The sequence below is a fragment of the Cydia strobilella genome, chromosome 3 (assembly GCF_947568885.1).
Source record: "Cydia strobilella chromosome 3, ilCydStro3.1, whole genome shotgun sequence".
In the NCBI taxonomy this organism is placed as follows: Eukaryota; Metazoa; Arthropoda; class Insecta; order Lepidoptera; family Tortricidae; genus Cydia; species Cydia strobilella.
In genome coordinates, this window is record NC_086043.1 from 23,862,058 (window position 1) to 23,884,219 (window position 22,162).

Below are 22,162 nucleotides of genomic sequence, written 5' to 3' on the forward strand. Positions count from 1 at the left end.
GCGAATTCGACAGAGCGTGATGACGTCACACGTTGGGCGGCCCAACTGACGTTTGCTACTAATGACACTAATCTGTCGAACGCGTGACGTCACGTGGCGTTTCGAGCGTTTCGCTCACTAGCTTTTCGCGGGCAAATTTTTGTACTTTTTATTTATAATTTTAAGTGATTAAATGGTAATTTAAAAACGGAAATGCATTTGTAACATGATATAACGGTAACAAACATCCGAATAAAACATATTTCGTTCAAATATAAACTTCATGCATGAGGCTAATTGGCACATTCAGACTCCGACCTGACATCGCGAGCAGGGCAGCCGCCCTACGTCAGTGTCCGCCGGCCGCCCGCCGCGCTCGCACGCCGCCCTACCCCGCCCAAGCCGCCCCAACTTCGCACGTCAATTCAAAACTTCAAAAAACAATCCCGGGCGGTTAAAATTGTCATTAAAGCTAATTAAAATTGTACTTTGTGTATAGTGCTGTTGTCGTTTTGTAAAAGTCGTCACTTTTCGCAATTGTATTTAATATTTGAACGCTTCATCGAAATTTATAGTGAGCTCTATTTTTCTAACGTATATAGTTTTAAATAAGAACATTTTCGTCTAGTTTCCTTGTAATGTTTAGTGAAAATTGAGTGTTAAAGTTGATTGAGTGTTGAGTTGAGTGACACATGTATAAACAGTGTTACATAGTATAGAAACGAGGTAAATTTAAATGAGGTATCGGATGATCCGGATGAACTGAAGGAACAAATGAGTTTGCTTCTTAATATTGGTTGAGGTAAGTACCTGAATTATTGTTTGAAGATTATTTCCTTGTTTTGTGTTTGTCGATAAATATATTTCTTTTTAAACTAAGCTGTAGGTACATAAAAAGTAACATTTGATAAAGTGAAACTAATGCATCGTATTTGATGTTTGATATCAAGTTAAAACATAGGTAGTAACGTATATGTACAAGATTAATTTTCATGTAACTAAATATATAGTAACTGCCGACTGAATATTCCGCAGAATTCCTCGCATAGTTCATAAATCCCCGGTTCAGTTCTGAAAACCTATTCAATTAACACATCTGTTCAACCAAGACGTCGTCAAAGCATCAAGTCCATTAAACAGTTATGACCTTTTGCTTTTAATATAAAATAGTCTATGTTTACAACAGATTGAACAGCTTTCGTTGGATTATCAACCGTATTTCCAAAGTAAAAGGTGGAAAATTGAAAGTGATTATGATGAAAGAAAATCGGGAGTGAAATGTTGAAGATTGCGTCGTGTCAAAATATTTTTCTTTGTAAGTAAAGTTTCTTTAATCAGTTTTTGTTTGATATCATTAGCATCTTTTTGAGCCGTTGTGTTGGTTACTTTTTTTTTACTAAAATAGTTTAGTTCTTACGGGATAGCCCGGTGTTTCCAAAATAATGATAATCAAGATAATTTTGACTTAGTAAATATTCGACAAGGCTAAAGCTTAGCATGCTTTGACAACCTTAATATTATTTGATAATTTTGTGTACCCTTCTTTTGAATCTCTGTAAAAACATCACAAAATTTGATTAAAAAGATAAGTATCTAGTACTACCTATAGTATAATGATTACCTAAAGAAAAATACAGTAGGTAGGTAATCGATACAAGCTTGTATCAAAAACATTTTTAATTTTAATATATTAAGCATAAACCTGTTACGCGGCGTCTTACGTAACGGAACAACTCGCGAACGCGAAGCGAAACGGCGCGGCGCGGCGCGCCGGTCCCACGTCGTTCGCGTTCGCAACAAGATCGCCCACGTACGACACTTCTATGGTTGTATCAAAGGATTGATTCACCCCGCGCCGCATCGCTTCGCTTCGCCTTTGCGTGTTGTTCGCCTACGTAGTACGCTGCGTTAAATAGCGACTTTGGTTCTATCCTATATAACCTACGACTCGTTGAATAATATTTTCACAGATGTTCGTTACAAAATACCACGATTATACTTTTTGAATAAGACACCCAATTAAATGGTTAAATATGCAAATAAGACAAGATAAACAAAAGTAATAAAACAGTTAATTACGAGATTCAAATTAAAGCAGCCTTTTAAGTGTTCACTTAAATTAAAACACTATTTCACAGGAATAAAGCTAGCCTCTCTCGGTATAGCGCTTCAAATTTAGATTCCCTAGCTAGCTAGAATAAACACTTTTTAAATTAATTTTTAACAAGCAGAAATGTCTGCGAACGATAGCATTAAGCTTAGAATAAATTTAAAAGTGGAAAAATTACTGTCTTGGGTGAGACTTGAACTCACACACACAGCCACACGCAAACACTTTTTAATTGTCGATTCAAGTAATATTTATGAAACCTAACCAACACCACAACCAGTGAAACCTGTGTCGAAACGTCGGTTAATAAAGGTAACAAAATAAATTCGCGATAGACCCGTTTGTAAATGTGATTTAATAAATATTTAAAAAGCTTTTAAACTTTGTTTTATAAAGCCACTTTACTTTAAAATAGCTTTTTTTTCTATATCACAGCTACGACGACGGTAAAAATGCATGCGCTAGCTTATGCGTACGCGGACATTAATATAGGCGCTTACTTACCAGTACAATAAAATAAGGATGTATTTATACCCCTAACTCGTTCATAAAGGGCGCCTTTTACATGAGAATGAATGAACCAAACACAACCCCGATAAGAATTTTGTTAGTAAAAGCCAATTTTAGAGGTCTTCCTCCTTCTTTCCTTTGCGCTACGACATGGGATTCTTCAAGAAGCGGGTATTTAGGGTTCTCAAGGGTCGGCAATGCTTAAGTGGCTACTGTGATGTTGCTAATGTCCATGGGCGACGATGACCGCTTCCCATCAGGCGGCTCGTCTGCTCGTTTGCTGACTATCATATAATAAATAAATAATAAAATAACTTCGAAGAGCTATCGGACTATACCGGACCCTCACCTTTGACCCTCGTGTATGTTCAGCAATAACTTAATAGTTATGTATTTGCTGAAATGTATGAAACAGCTATTTATTCGTATATTCGGCTTGACCTCTAAAGCACTCCATTGCTAAAAGCTCGGCATTGTCCAGTACCTACATATACAATAATATATCCTTGGAGCTTGGGACGGATGTTAGTGTGGGATGCTACCTGCGTAGACACACGAACTGGCACCATTCCACCTCCAACGGACTAATGTAAAAGCGGGCGGAGCGGCGGAAAGCGCCGAAATTTTAAAACGTAATAAATATAAGAGCCTCGGTAGAAACGAGTATCATTTCGTTCCATTTGGAGTTGAAACTCTAGATCCATGGGGTCCCAGCACGCACAAGTTGTTTGCAGAAATCGCAAAGCGTCTGGTTGACGTACCTGGTGACCGAAGAGATGGCGGCTTACTCGCACAACGTATCAGCATTGCGATACAGCGAGGAAAGCCGCCAGCATCCTTGGTACAATGCCTCAAGGGCCTATTTTAAATTTAAGCTAGTTATTAATTTCGTTTACGTAGTACCTCTGTATATATCTTGTATGTAAATAAAAAATGTACAATAATATAAGTAGGTCATACTGGACACATTGAACTATCGCTGTGAACAGAGCGACAGAAAATCATCCTAGATTTTCTTATATCTGACCATACTCAAATGGGTATTGTATGTAGGTAGTATGATCAATACGATGGAATATGGATCAATCAGACATAATAAAATAATCAAGTGTAGTTCTGAGGCTCTACCGCGAAAAACATTCGGCGTGTTGCCTCTATGTTGCACTTGTAAATTCGTACGTAAGTGTGACAGGGGAGGCAACATTTTTATTCTAGAAAGTTTCTAGACTAGTATTTTTTTTATACAATTTTAGTGTTTGACGATCCTTTTGTGAAATTCTTATTATTAAGTTTGACATATCTATAATAATTCAATGTTTTTAAGAATAATAATAACTGCATCAATAAATTGCTCTGATAGATTAGATTAAGGTAATATTTGTAAAACTTGACAATTTAAAAGTGCTTGTTGCTAGGCCTATTTGAATAAAGAATATTTTGACTTTGACTTTGACTAACACGTTGAACGCATGAAGTTTATTAAAATCTAAATCCGTGGTTGAACGTGGTTCGCGGTAGGCCCTGTGTTCACTGCGACAGCTCGTAATGTCAGCGTGTGACTGTGACTCGCCTAAGCAATGGCTTAGGAGATTCTCGTGCGATGTGTGATCATGTGATGCGATGCGACTACGGTGCAGTCATGAATGAAACTAGTTAGCGAACTACTCGTGCGTGCGTTGTGCGTTACCTGTCAGGGGGCTCATTCGACCCACAACATGGTTAAATATACCTTATACCACAGAATATATAATAGTTCTAGGTACAGAAGATTCATTCCCTAACAAAACGCGACTACTACTACGTTCCATAGCGGTGTGCGGCAATTACTAAGGGAAACCTCAAAATTGAGGCGGCCGCAGGTACTTGTAGCGACGCGACGACATCGCGGAGTGAGACGCCTGCTTATACTCGTACTATCATCCGCTAGGTACTTCATAAATATGCCAACAGAAAAAAAAACCGGCCAAGTGCGAGTCGGACTCGCGCACGAAGGGTTCCGTACCATTACGGAAAAAAACAGCAAAAAAATCACGTTTGTTGTATGGGAGCCCCATTTAAATATTTATATTATTGTGTTTTCAGTATTTCAGAAATACATCATTTGTAAAAATTTCAACTGTCTAGCTATCACGGTTCATGAGATACAGCCTGGTGACAGACGGACAGACGGACAGCGGAGTCTTAGTAATAGGGTCCCGTTTTTACCCTTTGGGTACGGAACCCTAAAAATAAGTTCTTGAACGAAGGAATATTATTTGTTCCAAGATCTTCTCGAATTTGTACTTAAGTAACCAAGGTTTTATGCCAGCTGCCAGGAAAACAACGTTCTTGTATCAAAAATCAAATCATCAAGTAAACAAGGTCAATTTTGATTCAATAATATATATACATATAATATAAATAATATATATACAGTACGCAATACACGGTCGTCGGTGCTTGAGAAAGGAGACCTACGCTCTCCGAAACATGTCGCGCGAGTGACTAAAACAAGTGAGTCTAAACCGTAAAATGATTTAATGTTCGTATGTCTCACAACAGTTTAAATTCGATTATATACATATATTTTGACCCGAGTAATAAAACGCGACCGTGTGACAGACTTTCTATTTAAATCAAAAATATGAATAATAATTTGAATAAATGTTAATTATATCCAAAGCCTAACATACCCTACATCCGTTTCATTTAAATATTATGTTATAGGCGTATATATCAAAAAAAAAAGAGAGAATAGAAATCGGATTAATTTTCGATCATTTCGATAGTCGACGGAGGAATAGATATTCCCTCCCTTCGCAACTAATTGATTAGCATTCTAAATTATAAAGGCCATCAGATAATCGCATAGAACCGTGATTCGTGATTAAGATTTGGAATAATAACTCAATTGTTAGGCAATATTCAGCTTTTATACTTATTCGATTCAATTATATTTATTTTGATTTTAATAGAGGTAAATTAATGTTGGAAATTAGTACCTAGTAAAATAAGAATTGATTGTATAATCGGATTTCTTATAAAGATAAAGAAGAACAGTTTCCATTGATCAGAAGGCTTAACGCTTTAAGAACAAAGAAACGGTGCCGTTAGCAACCAAATAGGGTTTTGTGGTAAATCTGTAGATCTTAAGACATACGAAGTAGTAGGATTGGAAGTAGGCTTATAGGTTTCGTAGACGCTCTTATCTTATCTTATTGTTTCGAGGGGCCTTGCTACACTTCCACCCATCGGGATCTTTTGTGTAATCACCCCCTCAAGATTTTGTGCCTACTCAAGAGTTTTTTCCACCATCCTATGTATCGGATGATGGAGCTCAAATGCCGTGCTTTGCATTCCTTCGATTCCACATACTTTATTTTAGAAATAAAAGTTCAGTTTTCAATTCTACCTTTTAGTGACAGGCCAAATAGCAATGAATCATCTTTGCTAATTTTAGACTGACTTGAATCTAAAGCGGACTCGGGACAAGTCAAATGATGTCACAAGTTATCAAATAATAAAGTGGAATCGCTTTCCCCGCCACTATTAGTTTAAAAGGAGTGTTATCATATTTCAAATATATCACATTTCGTCTACTATTCCCAGGCATTATTGTCTAAATAAATAATAGGTATCCACCTCAGTTTTTTAGGAGTCGCGGTGAAGGCTCCGGGCCTTCGGCCTCCGCCGGGGTCGACCTTCGGCCTCCGGCCTGAAGCTCGCCCTTCGGACTCGCTTAACACTGTACTCGGTAGCCGCTATTCTCTGCCGCCGCTACTAAAAATCAGTAATTATTTAATTGAGTCAACTTGGTGTATTTTTAATTATTATTTTTATTATAACAGCACATAACTAAAGTATAAAAATAAATTTCTTCGTTTTGTTATCTTTGTAAAATATAAAGAATCGTTGCAAATGCTTTAGTAAAAACAAAGTTATCAATTTTTGAAAATAACATGTCACTTTGCCGTCGTATCTGCAAATGTCAGAGCAATTCAGGGCACCTTTTGTTAAACTCGGAATCATGTGAGTGGATAGAAAACACAGTGACTGGATAAGCATATCCCGTAGTTATTTGATAAGGAGGCCGTCCGTCAAACCATCCGCCATTATTTCCACTGACACAGCGGGTTTTCGTATAGTCAGCATCAATGTATAATAATTGCTCGGATCAATGCTGAGCCGAACGGAATCGAGAATGCCCGAAAGGATCAGTTTCGCCCCCTGGTAGGAGGCAAACAAGCACACGAATCGCCTTATGGAAAGCAATTAGCCCATTGACACCTGCAACACCAGAAAGATTAATTAGGTAAAATTATTAGAAAATCAAAAGAAATTAGTTCCGATCTGGGAGTGAAACAAACCAATACATTATTTTCGCTCACAGACAAATTTATAAGCACACTCAATGACACAAGCTATCGCAAATTCAATTTGGTTATCAAAAGCAAAAATCAGCTCTCCGCCGCGGCGTCTATTGAGAGTATTGAGTAGTATTGATAAATAAAATTGGTACGCAAATATACGCGTATTATGGCATTGGCAAGTGAATAGCGCAATCAATACGCAGTTTGTGGGTGCCTCTTACAACGGGACACACGATCGGTTAGAGGGCCTAGAAGAATCTCTATTCAAAAACATAAATGTGAAATGAGAGCCAAGATCAATATTAATTTAAAAATAATGCGTCGTTGTTAAAAATAATTAAGATCTATATATGGGTGCCAAGTTCTAGTTCGCTTGGGATGTAAAAGTTCAGGATTTGACTTGGTTAGTTTTTACTTACGCGCTATATTATATTTGTCTGTAACTTTTCTAAAATTTAGTTTGTTGGTAGGAAAACTAGCCAAGACAAATCCTGAACTTTAACTACATCCCAAACCAACTAGAACTTGGCACATTAGATATCAATTCGTTCTCCGGCGAAGTCAACAACGACGCATATTCTTAATTTTGAACTTGGCTCTCAATTCACATTTATGTTTTTGATGGGAAATGTTTTTGTTTGTTTCTGTACTTTTTGTACAGAAATTATTAGTATTCATCATAGTTGATTTCGAAACTAAAATTTATTTTTGCAATTACAAATTCGTTAGGCGCTTAGTGTGTAAATAAATAATAAAAATAAATAAATAATAAAAACAGCTTTTTTGGAAAATAATACATATCGCAAAAAAATCACTGTTACTTTATCTCAGTTTTGTAACCCCACAATTGCCCATTTGGATGCCAAATTTCACCTTGCTAGGTCATCTGGAAGTGGGTTAGGTTTTTGCCTCACTAGGCAAACATATCGATCCAGACAAATGGCTCAAAAATATGTGAACACGACTTTATTGACTAAGGTGTAAAAGCGTACACATATTTTTGAGACTGAGAATATTTTTTTTTTTATGCCCTTGACTGTACATCAGTCAGTACAATGAGTCAATAAGTCAGTAAGAAAAATCCCGCTTTTTAGATGTTATGTATCTTAACAACCGGTTAAGCTATATTCATGAAAATAGAGTTCTAGTTAGTCTTAAGGGTCTATAATGTCTATATAAATAAACCATATTTCATATGTTTATGTTACATAGATTTTGAGTTACGTAGGGATCAAATGCGGCTCCAAATGGTTCGTGTAACATACGGCCGCTGCGTCGCCAGTTCCCTACTTTTGAACTTGGCTTGACCACCACCTCCTCCTGTATCAAGTATCTTGTTTTACAGCTCACTTTACAGCCACGTAAAGTTAAGTACGATCAGTCGAGTCGAGTACCGTCCACACGGTTTACTGGAAATAAACCTTATTGCAAACGTATAAGGTCTACGTCCGGTCAGTTGTGTTGATATTAGTGGCTCCACTTTACTACCTTGTCGCTATAACTGTAATGTGTAAAGGCAAAGGCGGTAGATCGAAAGAGAGATAGGTTAATGCCAAATTGGCAAAGAATATTTATTTGGGAGTTAGCATATGTGCTGTTTATAGTGTTATTAGTACTGTTATTAGTTAGGTATCTATTAGGGTGGTTCACCAAAGAAATTCTACCGGAGCTGAACCACAAGCTTACCAAAATATTACTGAAAACACCAAGAAGCCAACTACGTAAAATAGTAGAATTAATAACAGGACATAACACACTAAACAAACACCTACATAATATGGGTAAAACTGACAGCCCCATGTGCAGAGCGTGCATGGAAGAAGAAGAAACAACAAAACATATTCTCCTAGACTGTAAACAGGTAGAAGTATATAGGAGCAAATACCTAGGTAATCCATGCACACTAAAGGAGGCAACTAGCAACCTGAAGACTTTGCTAGGCTTCGTGGAGGAGCTGGGGTGGTTAGAGTAGCGCTACCTTGTTTCACGCAAAATAGGCACATTGGATGTCGATTTACGGAAAATGCCCAGCATAACTAAGTAACTAGGGTGGTTCACTTTTGTATGAAAAATTTTCAAATTTTAGCCAGAAGAAGCGGAACCCCCTTATTTGTTACACTCATTATGTTGATAAGATACGCCAAGTTTTGTAACTTTATCTCAACTACAAGGGTGTGCTCAAGTTACATGTTAATCTATTTCAGCAGTCAAGACTGCACATAACATATTCTATAACGATATTCTGCACGCTGCACAGAACAAAACACAACATCTGATGAGAGCCCAACTGGGGAAGTACCTCCACCTTACAGAAAACCGCAGCCAAATAACACTAGACCCTACTCATAGTGTTGTGTTCCTGCCGGTGAGTAAGTTTGCCAGAGCTCAACGAGGGAGAGGAGTGTTAGGGTCGGCAACACGCATGTAACTCCTCTGGAGTTGCAGGCGTACATAGGCTACGGAGACTGCTTAACATCAGGCGGGCCGTATGCTTGTTTGCCACCGACATAGTATAAAAAAAATGCCCTCTATGTATATATTTCTACCGGTATTTCTTGGTGGTTACACAACTTACACACCGCTACTCAAGTTTTGATTAAACTTCCAATTTTCTTTGAATAGTTGATCACAAGAATCACTGGCTTTCTTGATTAAAATCTACTGATTGGATCGTTATTCCGTCAAGAAATTATTAATTACTTTTTCGATGGTCTGGCTTTAACTTTACTACAGTAATATGGGTTTTGGGGACTACGTTTGTATGGACACAGGGCGGACACGCTATACATCAAAAATCACTTGCGTTTATGTGTGAACGGCACGTCTGTACACGCGTCATGCGTCATAGTGTGAGTAAGTTGCTTAAAAATAGTACTGAGCGGTCGTGGAGCGGTCGGCAAACGGCCGTCAATCTGCTATCGCGGGGCGAGGTAATTTGAGTCGGGGCGGGGCGGTGCGTGGCAGTTCTGTATGATAATACTATTACTTATTCTGTGGTATGGAGTAGCGGTCACGTGACTTCGTTTCGCCGCCTTTCGTCTAAGCCCGTTCCCGTTTCTTTAGCCCGTCTGTCACCTCTTTAATACAGTGATACCTATTAGAGACGTGATATAAGTATAAATGATAGGGTTGTTAGTGTACAGTCACCTGCAAAAGCAATTTGCAAAATGGAACGTGAGTCATCCTTAAACCCATCAAAGATCCTGTACTTACATTGAAAGTTCGTGTAGGTACCGAACAAGAACAGAATGGCTCAATAGCCCGCGGGCGGCACCGGAAGTGATCGCGAGCGGGATGACGACTTCCGCTTACACCGCTTCCGGTGTGTAAGTAGACTTTACACAACACAACCATCAAAAGTACATACATGAACTGTATAACTGTATCCCCATACTCTATCAATGCAAATAAATAATTTCTGATTTCTAAGTAACATAAGGCTGAAACAGGGAGCTGAGGTGAGCTGAGGGAGAGGAGTGTTAGGGTCGGCAACGCGCATGTAACTCCTCTGGAGTTGCAGGCGTACATAGGCTACGGAGACTGCTTAACATCAGGCGGGTCGTATGCTTGTTTGCCACCGACGTAGTATAAAAAAAAAAAAAAAAACATGAGTTAACATAATTATCTCGTATAACGACTAAGTTCTTTCCTTTGTTAAATCTTTTTCGTGGATGTGGCTCTGTTTATCGTATTAAATTTTTTCATGACATTTATGTATGGAGGAAGTCGAGGTCATCCGTATAGCTCTAAAAATTGAGCAAAGATGTATATAAAACTTCTACTCTCTCAAATTTTTTTGCACCAGACATGTGTTCCTTGAATGTTCATGTCAAATTTCATGTTATATCAGAATGTCATTATAAAAGGAGAGGGAGTAGCATCGCTTGTATGGCGGCAGCGGCGGCGGAGGAGGCTAGGTTCATACACTCTTAATACAAACATTAATTCAGAATACCGCATAAAACCATAAAGTAGAGATGATTTTAAAAGGCGTATTATTCGCAGAGCAGCAAGAAGCGGTTTTATAAGTTTAATGGTTAGAGCTGTGTGCAGTTTCCATTAACCAGCTTTACGACTTAAGGTTATTACCCGCTGTATTCTCGGGACAACAGCTATTCAATTATTCATGCTTATTACACTTAAAGTGTGCCTGGTTTATTTGGTTACCACCAAGAGTGCAAAAAGGATAATTATTCTGCTTCAAGAGGATTTTTAGGACCAGTTGCAACAACCACAATATACAAGCAGTAGGTCGGTACGGTAATAAAATTAAGATCACAGGTTACTTTCCGTCCAAATCATCTCGGATATAGGAAGGTATATTATGGTATCAGTGCAATCAGTATTATGTCCTGAACACAAATACATGACAAGCGCGTAAACGGTGGGGGTAGTAACTGTGATGTCAAAACGCCGGCAGTACAAAGATTTTTCTTTTTCTTTTAAATATACCATTTGGGGTAGGTATTAAATGTTAATGCGTTATGAGTAGATCACAAATATATAACACACTATATCATATTCACAATTTGATTTAACAATTAGAAGGCATCAAGGTTATTAGAAAACTTCGAAAAATTCTGTGTTGTATCTCAACAGCTGGGGATACATATATTATATGTACTAAAGGCGAATTTAGGTACATATTTTTGCCAACCCTGATTTTGAATTAACTACAACATCGATAACGAGGTTATGCCCAGCTAACATAAATAACGAAATTGTTTTATATCTTTAGATTTTCCAAGATATAAAACCTATTTTCTCCCAACCTCAATAGACCGACGAAACATTTTTCCAAATCGAAGTTCAAAGGGTTAAATCTCTGAGGGCTTATAGATCGAAGAAAAGAGGACAAGTGGAATAAGTGAACACCGCAAACGAGTTTAGGATCCCTTTGTTGAGGCAAAGACTAATAATACATAGACGGCTAATCCACTTGACATGATTGTAACCAAAATACAGCTTATTTTCATAGTCAACACGGAGCGGTAGTGACTTTTCAAACAAAAAGTGTATTGCTCGATAATTTACAACTACTACAAGCGGAAGGAGTTGAGAGTTACGGTTATAATATTAGTTGAAAATTGTCGAGCATTAAACTTTTCGTTTGTCGCGACACACACGACATCTAATGTCAAGTAGCGGTACTGATAAATCTGCTACTTGACGCTAGATGTCCACTACGTCAACTACGTGTATTAGTCTATGGTGGAGGTCATGGAGACTATATAAAGGAGCCAAATCTCTATGTATGAAAAGTGTCCACCAAAAAACAGTAATTAGGCGGCGCCACCATACACCGAAATACTATCAAAAACAACCTACGTAATTTGGTCGGGTTATTTGTTGCCTTATATGGTTCATGTTATACTCATGTCCCAGAGCCTAACTAGCGCCACCGGAGAGATTAGGAACTATTATTTAAAGCTGAAAGCGGTCACTTTTGCAACAATTCTGCCATAAGAGATTGGCATCCTTTATATACCATCCATAGTGGAGGTCACCGATTGAAGGCGGTGCGACGTCTAACTCGGTTCAGGATACTTTAATATTAAGATCTGTATATTTAATATTGTCTTCGGTTACCGCGATAGTTACTCATGAAATAAAACTATGAAAACGGATTATATCGCGTATATTGAATTTATAATACATCCCGACGTTTCGAACTCTTTACAGCGTTCGTGGTCAACGGGTGACAATATACGCAATTCAATATACGCGATATAATCCGTTTTCATAGTTTTTATTTCATCTGTATATTTGTTAAGCAAAGCTTTTCGAGATGTGAAATTTGTAATTTGTTCCTCGACTAAGAGTGACAAAATCAAATTCAATTTTGGAACACAGTAGGAACTTTTCCTGTTGCATTCACCTGTGTCAGGCTTTACTCAAATCCCTGTGGACCCGGAATAATTTGGTTGGTAATTTGCCAATTCTTTCGGGACGCCAGTTTTATGAATTTCCGGAGATTCATTTGCATTTTGAGTCGTTAATGGATTCATGTGTGTTACGTGACGTTTGGAGAATTTTGTGATTTAATTAACTGTATGGTTAAACTAAGCATTATTTTAACCAATTAACATTATTATCTTGAACTTTCACTACGACCTGTGTATTAAGTAAGATTCAGTTAGCCTATTTTTTACTTGTGACTTCCCAAAACCGACCCTGACGTGGCTTCTTGTAATTATGTTGAGTGAAAGCAATTTTTACTATTTTTCATTTAAGTCCAATAAGGCCAGTTAATTCTTCAGTTCTCTTGATATCGTAAATAAAATAAAATACTATAATAGGAAAGGCCATTGTCGAATGGATTGTCTGCAAAACAGTGCCATCGCCGAGAGCGCAACCTCCAATTTGCTTTTACCGGCGTTCCCCAACAACAACAAATCACTGTTAGAGATCAACCACTTAGTAAATAGGAGTTATAAATTAAATCCCTGTCATAAAAGCACATACTAAACAAAATAATTCAAGTATACATAGATTACATAAAAGTAAAAGCCCATAAATACGTACTTCGTATTCAAAGTGCAAACGGACCCCGGATTGGGCAAATCTTGTTTTCTCTCAAATCCCCCGGCGCAGAGTTAAAAGCTATTGAAAAGGTTCTGCTTAAAGCTCTGTAGGGATGCCCGTAATGCGTTTGCCTTCCCACTGCTTAATGCCTTCGGCGTATTTGACAGTTACTGGCAATGCTACTGGCGGACGAGTTTTTTGCATTTTCCCATGCCTTTCAGACAAGTATTAACAGCAACACTCTTAACTGACTATATCGGTGGGATTTAGGCTGCCTTTCTACTAAAGCGGAGATGAGAGGAAACTGTAATCCATATTTGGGGGCACGACGGCCGTACCCCCGCCAAGACGAGACAAAGGGCAAATAGGCAGCCCGATGAACTGCGCCACGATGGAACATATTTATATAATAGGTGATATTTGGCTTTTTAACACAAGCCACTAATGAGTTTCCAAACCATGCATGCCTACGTTATATTTCAAAATTCAAAAATGGAATGTCTCTTCGAATTCGAACACTTTAATTACACATGCAAGAGTTTTTTTACCTATAGAACGTGGTTTACAGATTTTTTCTAGATTTATAAATTAATAGTAGATTGTTAACCAAGGGACGAAAGGCACTCATTTCTGCCGAGGTATTTTGGCGCTCGAATGCAGTGAGAGCGCCAATAGTCCGAGGCAGAAATGATGCCTTTCACCCGAGTTAAACACTCTACTTTTCATTTCGAATACGAGGAAAGTAAAATGCATGTATTTTGTTTAAAACATGACTAAGTATACATTTTTATAGTATTTCTTGAGGGTACTTTCAATTAACAATTCAGACAAAAGTATCGTTATTTATGGAATGGAGAGTCAAATATCAAAATGAAAAATTTATTACAAATCCATTTAAACTCAAATTTCAATTGCGTATCGTAAAAAAATTAAAAAAGTCGTACTTCGAACGTAAAATGCTCTAGTGCAGACACGTATCATTTTCTGCGCACCTTTTAGAACAACAATGACCCTCTTTCAGAGCATGAGAAATGAAATAGTAGATTGTTAACCAAGGGATGAAAGGCACTCATTTCTGCCGAGGTATTTTGGTGCTCGAACGCAGTGAGAGCGCCAATAGTCCGAGGCAGAAATGATGCCTTTCACCCGAGTTAAACACTCTACTTTTCATTTCGAATACGAGGAAAGTAAAATGCATGTGTTTTTTTTTAAACATGACAAGTATACATTTTTATAGTATTTTTTTGAGGGTACTTTCAATTAACAATTCAGGCAAAAGTATCGTTATTTATGGAATGGAGAGTCAAATATTAGAATGGAAATTGTATAACAAATCCATTTAAACTCAAATTTCAATTGCGTATCGTAAAAAAATTAAAAAAATCGTACTTCGAACGTAAAATGCTCTAGTGCAGACACGTATCATTTTCTGCACACCTTTTAGAACAACAATGACCCTCTTTCAGAGCATGAGAAATGAAAATTAAATTTCATTTCATTTATTTAAGACCAGCTAAGGATCAATCAATCTCGTTAGTGAAGTCACTAACGAGATTAACTAAGTAACTAATACACACTTTTTATGAACTGTTTACGTCTCGAAATATTGAGTTAGTGCTCCATAATTCTGCGTGGTCTAATAATACTAAATTGGTCAATTTAGAAGTTAATATGGGTTATGACATAGTTTCACTGCAAGCGGGGGTCGGACCCCGTCGTGTGATTCCAATGCCGGGTGACGGACTGTTGTGCTTTGATACAGCCAAAATCAATATTATTTAGGTTCTATTCAAATTAGTAACCCTTCAATTGAAAGCGCTACGTAAGCCTGCCCACAAGAGGACGTCGCCTGATGTCCCTTTAACTATAAGTTTTACAAGCTCTAACTCTATAAATCCATCATCTTGGTCAAACAGTACCTACAGCTTGGCCGTTTCGTTGCTGTGACATAGACATGCTAGTGGTGAACTTTTGTGACAGCAGGCGCTGTTCTCTTGTGGGCAGGCTTACATAGCGCTTTCAAAGGTCACTAATTTGAATGGAGTCCACTTAATTAATATTGATTTTGGCTGTATCAAAGCACAACAACAGTCCGCTGTGCTATAGTGAAATATAATTGACTTAGATCAAAATATCGCCCTGATTTATCCCTTATTGAAAATAACAAAAAGCAGCCAATGAAAAGAAAGACTGACAGAGAATGCGCTTTAACAAAAGAAATAGCCGAAGCAAAGGTATGAACAAAAAAGAACCCGAAGAAAAACAAAGGCATCTTACAAAAAGAAATGAAATCCCACCAAAAACATTTCATGTAAAGTGTTGCCAAGACTAACATGCGCCTATAGTTTTCACACTAAAAAGTCATCAGATCTCTTAATACCAAGACATTTACTCCTCTAATCTTAACTGTACAAGCTCTAACACTATAAATAAAGCCAAACTTGGTCAAATAGTACAGTAGTAGGTAGTTGTAGGCCTTTAGAGTTGTGTCATCCAACAACATGATGAAACGAAATTAGTCAGATCTCGTAGTAACTCTAACTCTACAAAGCCATCATCTTGGTCAAACAGTGCAACTTGGCCGTTTCGTTGCTGTGACATAGACATGCTTGTGGTAAACTTTTGTGACAGCTGAGCAGTGAAACGGGCAAGCCAACAAACGGCCAACAATACAGCTTGGCCGTTTCACTGCTCTCACAAAAGTTTACCACGAACATGTCTAGAGCTTGTACAGTTAGGATTAAAGGAGTAGAAGTCTAGATCCGATGACTGTTTAGTGTGAAAACTATAGGCGCATGTTAGTCTTGGCAACACTACATGAAATGTTTTTGGTGGGATATCTTTTCCGCTTCGCTAGAGTCCGTCCATTAATGCACCTATGGTTACGTTATGGCTGAAATAAAGCGCTTTTGAGTACTATCATCGTCACCAAATATCAGTGTTTGGGGATAAGATCACTTGTTAATATTTGTGTTCATTCTTGTGTCTGTAGGTATTATTTGTGTGTAGATGTATTGTACAAGTATGTGTGTTTAAAGCAATGAAAACTTTAAAAAAGATAAGGGCATATGAATATTCCCCAAAGGGTACTATTGCAATTACGAGTAGATATAGTCGAAAGGCTGCTGAATTCTGGAAAATCAGCAACTATGTAGTTTATTAGTTTAGATCTTTACTCGAAAATGTTCCCCCTTTGATCCAAGAATCCTTTATTAAGCCTGTTTGTATAGAAAGTCGCGTGGAACGTGAACGGTCGCTGAAAAGCTTATATTTTCTAGTTATAAAATTGCCCACTGGAGGTCGTATCCCCGTGAGTGTTTACGTGAGATTATTATTATTGTTTTATCAGGTTTGCGCGTTTACCACAAAAAAGTTAGACATTGTCGTGTCACTTCAAACTTTAAAGGGCCGCTACAATATATCACTCTTTGGTCAATTTAACACTCAAAAAGGCCCATAATACAATAATAATTAACTCATTAGATAACCAAAATTCTATTGCGCTTTTCTACATATATATCCTTGGATTTGAATACCTAATTATAAACCCAGAGGTAGGCGTTTCGGGTCCGAATAAGGGTCCTGTAAGCCGCTCTAAGTGACTCTTACGTCACTAGGGTTAATTTATATAGGTACGGGAAGGGTCTTAGTGTAAACTTTACCGTAGACCCTATTATTTCAAGAGCCCCTGGCCAGTTAGGGTTTTTTTACTTGGAAATGTGCAAATGGATTTATCAATATCGTCAATAATATAATCACTATACAGGGTGATCAATCCAAATGGGTCAGTAGGGAGAAGTCAGAAACTATGAGAGATAGCGAATCTGTTCTTAGGAACCATGGCGTCGATTTTAGATTTAATAATAATGACATTCAAACTTTTTTTAACTCTCATTAACTTTTTTTTACCGGGAATCGAACCTGGTCAATATTCTTTATGTAATCGCGTGTAGTATTACATAAATAATGTCTTATAGTTTCTGACTTCTCCATACTGACCCATTTGGATTGATCACCCTGTATACTGAAAATAAAAACAGACATTTTAAAAATTTGGGTCGATAAATATACAGATACAAGTTAAAGACGTTGGAAGAAAATAAACTTATTTGACTAGTAGTAAAATGCCCTATTGTAACTAGTATTTGGATTGGCACCGACTTCAAACGTATCAGTTGCTAACGCATATAAAAGGGGATCATATTCTATTTTATCCTTTGTGAAGTCAGTTTAACGTTTTTTTAAAGATTAATTTTTATTAACGACACTGTGGGACATGGGTTTCCCGTGAATGGCCGAAATCTATTTACGTTTCAAAACTGACTCTAAATTTTGCACCTATTTTTTTATAAATATAACTAAATATTGATAAAATAAGACAATTTCACATTTAAGAAACTTGTCTGCATACTAATAATTTTTAGAGCCAAATCGTATAACGTTGTGTCTACAAAGTTTCAACTTGATTCAATCTTTATAATGTCCATGTCGCACAGTTCTTTTAACTGACACTATGAGATAAAAGGTCTTATAATAGATTAAGAGATTGTCGCATAAGACCTTTGGTTTTATATCACCGCAGGTAGGTACCTACCCTATATCAAACGGCGCCATTTCGTCTGTCCGTTTTGGCACTCATCCATGTGGAAAACATCGCATTTCCACCCTGTCCACCCAACATCACATCTCACTTTCACATATTCATAATATTAAACCCTATCTTTTATCGTGGGCGGTTGAATTTCTCATGATACGTTGAAGTAAGATAGGAGGTTGCGAAGTCGCGATTTACGCACCAGTTTTTATCCGAGATTTGATCTTAATTTATTCTTTTTGAACCTTTTCTCCCCTTTTTTCACGTGCCGGTGGCGTGGGGAAATTCCATTTGACGATAACAGGACGGATCGGGTGCGGAATCCTTAATTTCGTGTCGCTAAACGCAGATTGGGGAAGGCGGTGGAATTTTTCTCAGGTTTCCAGAATAAGCTGAAAAACCTTCTTTCGTGTCGAGGTTCCCTCAAACAGTGGATGCCCAGAAAGCAGCGGTGCTGACAGCCCTGACCCTGACCGTCGCGTCGGACGTCGTCAAGTCGACGACTCGGAAACGGCTCCAAGGATTTCGATGAAATTTGTGGCGAAAAATCGATCTAGCTAGGTCTCTGGGAAAACACGCATTTTTAAGTTTTTATACTTTTTATATGTTTTCCGAGCAAAGCTCGGTGTCCCAGATATTGTAAGTAGTATTTTAGATTTAAAAACAAAATATTAATATTGACTACATGTGATAGAAATAAGTAATGCTTTTAATATTTTTGATAATTAAAAATATAATTGAATGTAATATACCTGAATCAGTGAGTAATTCGTATTAAAATAAGTTGAAATAACTTGGCCCAAAATAATAATGTCCATTGAAATAATTAAAATACTCCTATTTGATCAATAAAAGTTTGATTTATTGACACGGTGACCGCTTATCATCAGGCGCGTCATATGCATGTTTGGTACCGATAGTGTATAAAAAAATACAGATAAGTATGAGGATATAGCCATGTTTTAATTTCAGTACAAATACATGTAGCAAATATACATAGTTGATGATCAGCAACGCAGGCTTCGTCAAGTGCTTACAACAACAAAACAGCTACAGGCTTCGTCACCAACTAACAAATGATATAATCCGCAACAGACTTTGTCAAACCGCAACAGGGTTTGAGGATATTAATAGTGTAATTTATTCAATATAATAATGGAGTGATCAATTAGGTACATCACTACATCAGTATATGTATAACTATGTACTTATTATGATCGGTACAACAGTACGTAAGGCAGTAGTCTTGCGTCATCGACAAAGTAAGTTTCACTTGTCCTCGCACTTTTTAAACGTCTAACGAAATAGCACACATCAAATCGGGGTATACCATCGTCATAATATGATTATATAACCGCTTTACTGCATGCATACTTATACATTACCTCACAAAGTATGCAGTTCAGTGAACATTCTCATGACCATCTGATTCATGCATAGACAGATCTACGTAATGCTATTTGATATAGATACTACACTGCTTTGATGTCGGCACAGCGCAAGTATAATTTCATCCACTTGTCCAAACTCACTCAATCTGTGAATATTCCTCAGATGCGATGCGTTTCTTTATTGCCAACTCTCTGTTTGCCGATCTCGGGGGAATCCTCTTTTGTAACGTAAGTACTGTCTTACGCGATTAAAAGACAAAAAAACCGGACAAGTGCTAATCGGACTCGCCCACCGAGGATTCCGTACTTTTTAGTATTTGTACATCATCTGTGAAAATTTCTTCTAGCTATCCCGGTTCATAAGATATAGCCTGGAAACAGACAGACGGACAGACGGACAGCGGAGTCTTAGTAATAGGGTCCCGTATTTACTCTTTGGGTACGGAACCCTAAAAAGAAGGTGCATGACTGTATTCAGGGCGTATTGGGTCCATTATTTGCGTATTCACAATACAATAAAACAGTCACTTAGTTTAATTGTTACCCCATTTAGAATTACTTTATATTGTACACTTCAATTGAAAAAGCAAATTTCCTTCGGCTTACAATTTAACACATTTCGTTTTTTGCAAACAATGACTTTTTAAGACATATAGTTCACTGATTTCAAGATAAAAATGTAAAAATATATAGTATATAAGAGTTCTTACAAAACCCTGACGTGATTTTTTTTGAAGTGTTGTCACGGGATAAGACAGGCTGATAAAGCGCTAACTAGGACCTTAGCGGCCGTTATTGGGAGACAGAGGTCAGGCCCTTCACAGGGTCACGCAAGGGAAACCGCCCACAAAGCGCTGATGTACCACACGCGTGTGTAGAAATAACATCCTCAAAAGTTTGTACACTGATTTTATTTTCGTTTCGTCACAAATTAAATTATTATCGAGACTAGAGGTTTTTTGAGGTGCATTGAAGCACACAAAAATAACAAAATAAATATGTGTGTGTATTTAATTAACACCTACTCGTATACATAATACACAGTGGCGTAGCTAGGGGGGGGGGGGGCAAGTGCCCCGGGCGCCATCCAAGAGGGGGCGCCAAAATGGGCAAAAGGCAGCAGCAGGGAAACTTTTGTCAGACGTCAGGGGGCGCAAATTTGGTGACTGCCCCGGGCGCCATATCCTCTAGCTACGCCCCTGATAATACATATTTATTCCCAGAACGTGCAGACTGTGGAACGAGTCCTTCTGGAGGCCAAATCGAACGTATGTAAACTTGACATCAAAACAATATCTAAATGTATTATTTTATTCAGTTATCATTCAGGCAACTCCAAAAAAATATAGGTACGGTACTTAATTAGAATTACGTCTTAAATGTGAAGATTCATAGTTGTATTACCTACTGGAATGGTTTTCGGGACACATACATAATATCTTACAAGTTTAGTGTACGTCCGCTCCTAAACCCACTGGCACAGTTAAGGGCCGAGATGATGGATAGCGGCGGCTGATTTTACAACGAGGATGAGATCGTAATCACCTAGTCCTTCATTTATTACGATCATGTCACATATTGGGATATTAAAAAAGTTAGTGCTAACTTTGACAGTTCGGCGGGTCAGTTTTTTGAGTTTGAAGTGGCCGGGAAAATTGCTGTCTTGTGACTTTTGTCATCTTCCCAGGAATTTTGCCACTTAGAAAACCTGGGGTCCGTTCGGTAACCTAATCCCAAGAATTAGCATAGACCCTTATTTTTAGTTTCCATTAGGATCAGTCCGGTTTCGTCACGAAGTTTCCAAATTTACCTCATTATTATAACTTAAAATATATTGTTTGTTAGCCATCTAACTTTCGTCGAGGAATTCAAAAAATATATGCGAGAAAATGCAAGAAATTCCACGTCATGTTTTCAGGCCACTAATAAACATTTTTAGATTAAGGTTGCAACAGGTAAGAATAAAAACGGGAGATATATATCTTTAATTAATATTAGGTACTTATTGAAAAACAAAATTCCTTTATGTCTATTTTCATTACAAAATTTACAAATAAGGGGTTTTTTTTCTATTTAAATGATTTGTTGTCCAAAATGACATTTTAAATATTACCTGACTTATGTCCAACCTATGCCATTCTACGATCTCTTGAACATGTTCAAAGTTAATAAATATCCAGGAACCAATGTCGAGTGTAAAGCGTGCAAAGTCTCGCGAAGCTCAAACAGCTCAGCACGTAATCAGGTCTAGATCTAGATCTAGACTCATCCATCGCTGACCTACTTCGATACACATCGAGATAAAACCAGCACCATCTATTTCTTGGAAGAGATGAGCCAGGAAAATGATCTATCGTTGCATAATCTTAGATGTTTTTAATTTTACACTTTACGTAGTACGTTAAGTGGTGAAAGTTGTTGCGAGTACCAAAGTAAAACACAGATAAAAAAAGCCGTTTTAAAACTGGACGCCCTTCCGAAGCACCTTCTCTCCCATCTATTAAATAAAAAAATAAAAATCTTTATTTCGGACCGTTCAAAATTCCATAAAATATTGTTACTACCATCGTTATAGCCGTGTTCTAAATACATTAAAATCAAATCAAAACATAATAAAAATAATAAATAATTGATAATATCGACTTAAATAATACTTTCAACAATGAAATTTATAGTAAAATTCAGATTAATTGAAATAATGAAT

At 37.5% G+C, this 22,162-nt stretch overlaps 1 protein-coding gene across 1 annotated transcript in view; it reads left to right on the plus strand.

Annotated features, from left to right (window-relative positions):
• Positions 1–697: 697 nt before the first annotated feature.
• LOC134756159 (galanin receptor type 3) overlaps positions 698–22,162 on the plus strand; it is a 62,879-nt gene continuing 41,414 nt past the window's right edge. Inside the window, exon 1 of the mRNA XM_063692989.1 lies at positions 698–781. The gene's annotated coding sequence lies outside the window, so the exon portion shown is untranslated. The remainder of the gene's footprint in view (positions 782–22,162) is intronic.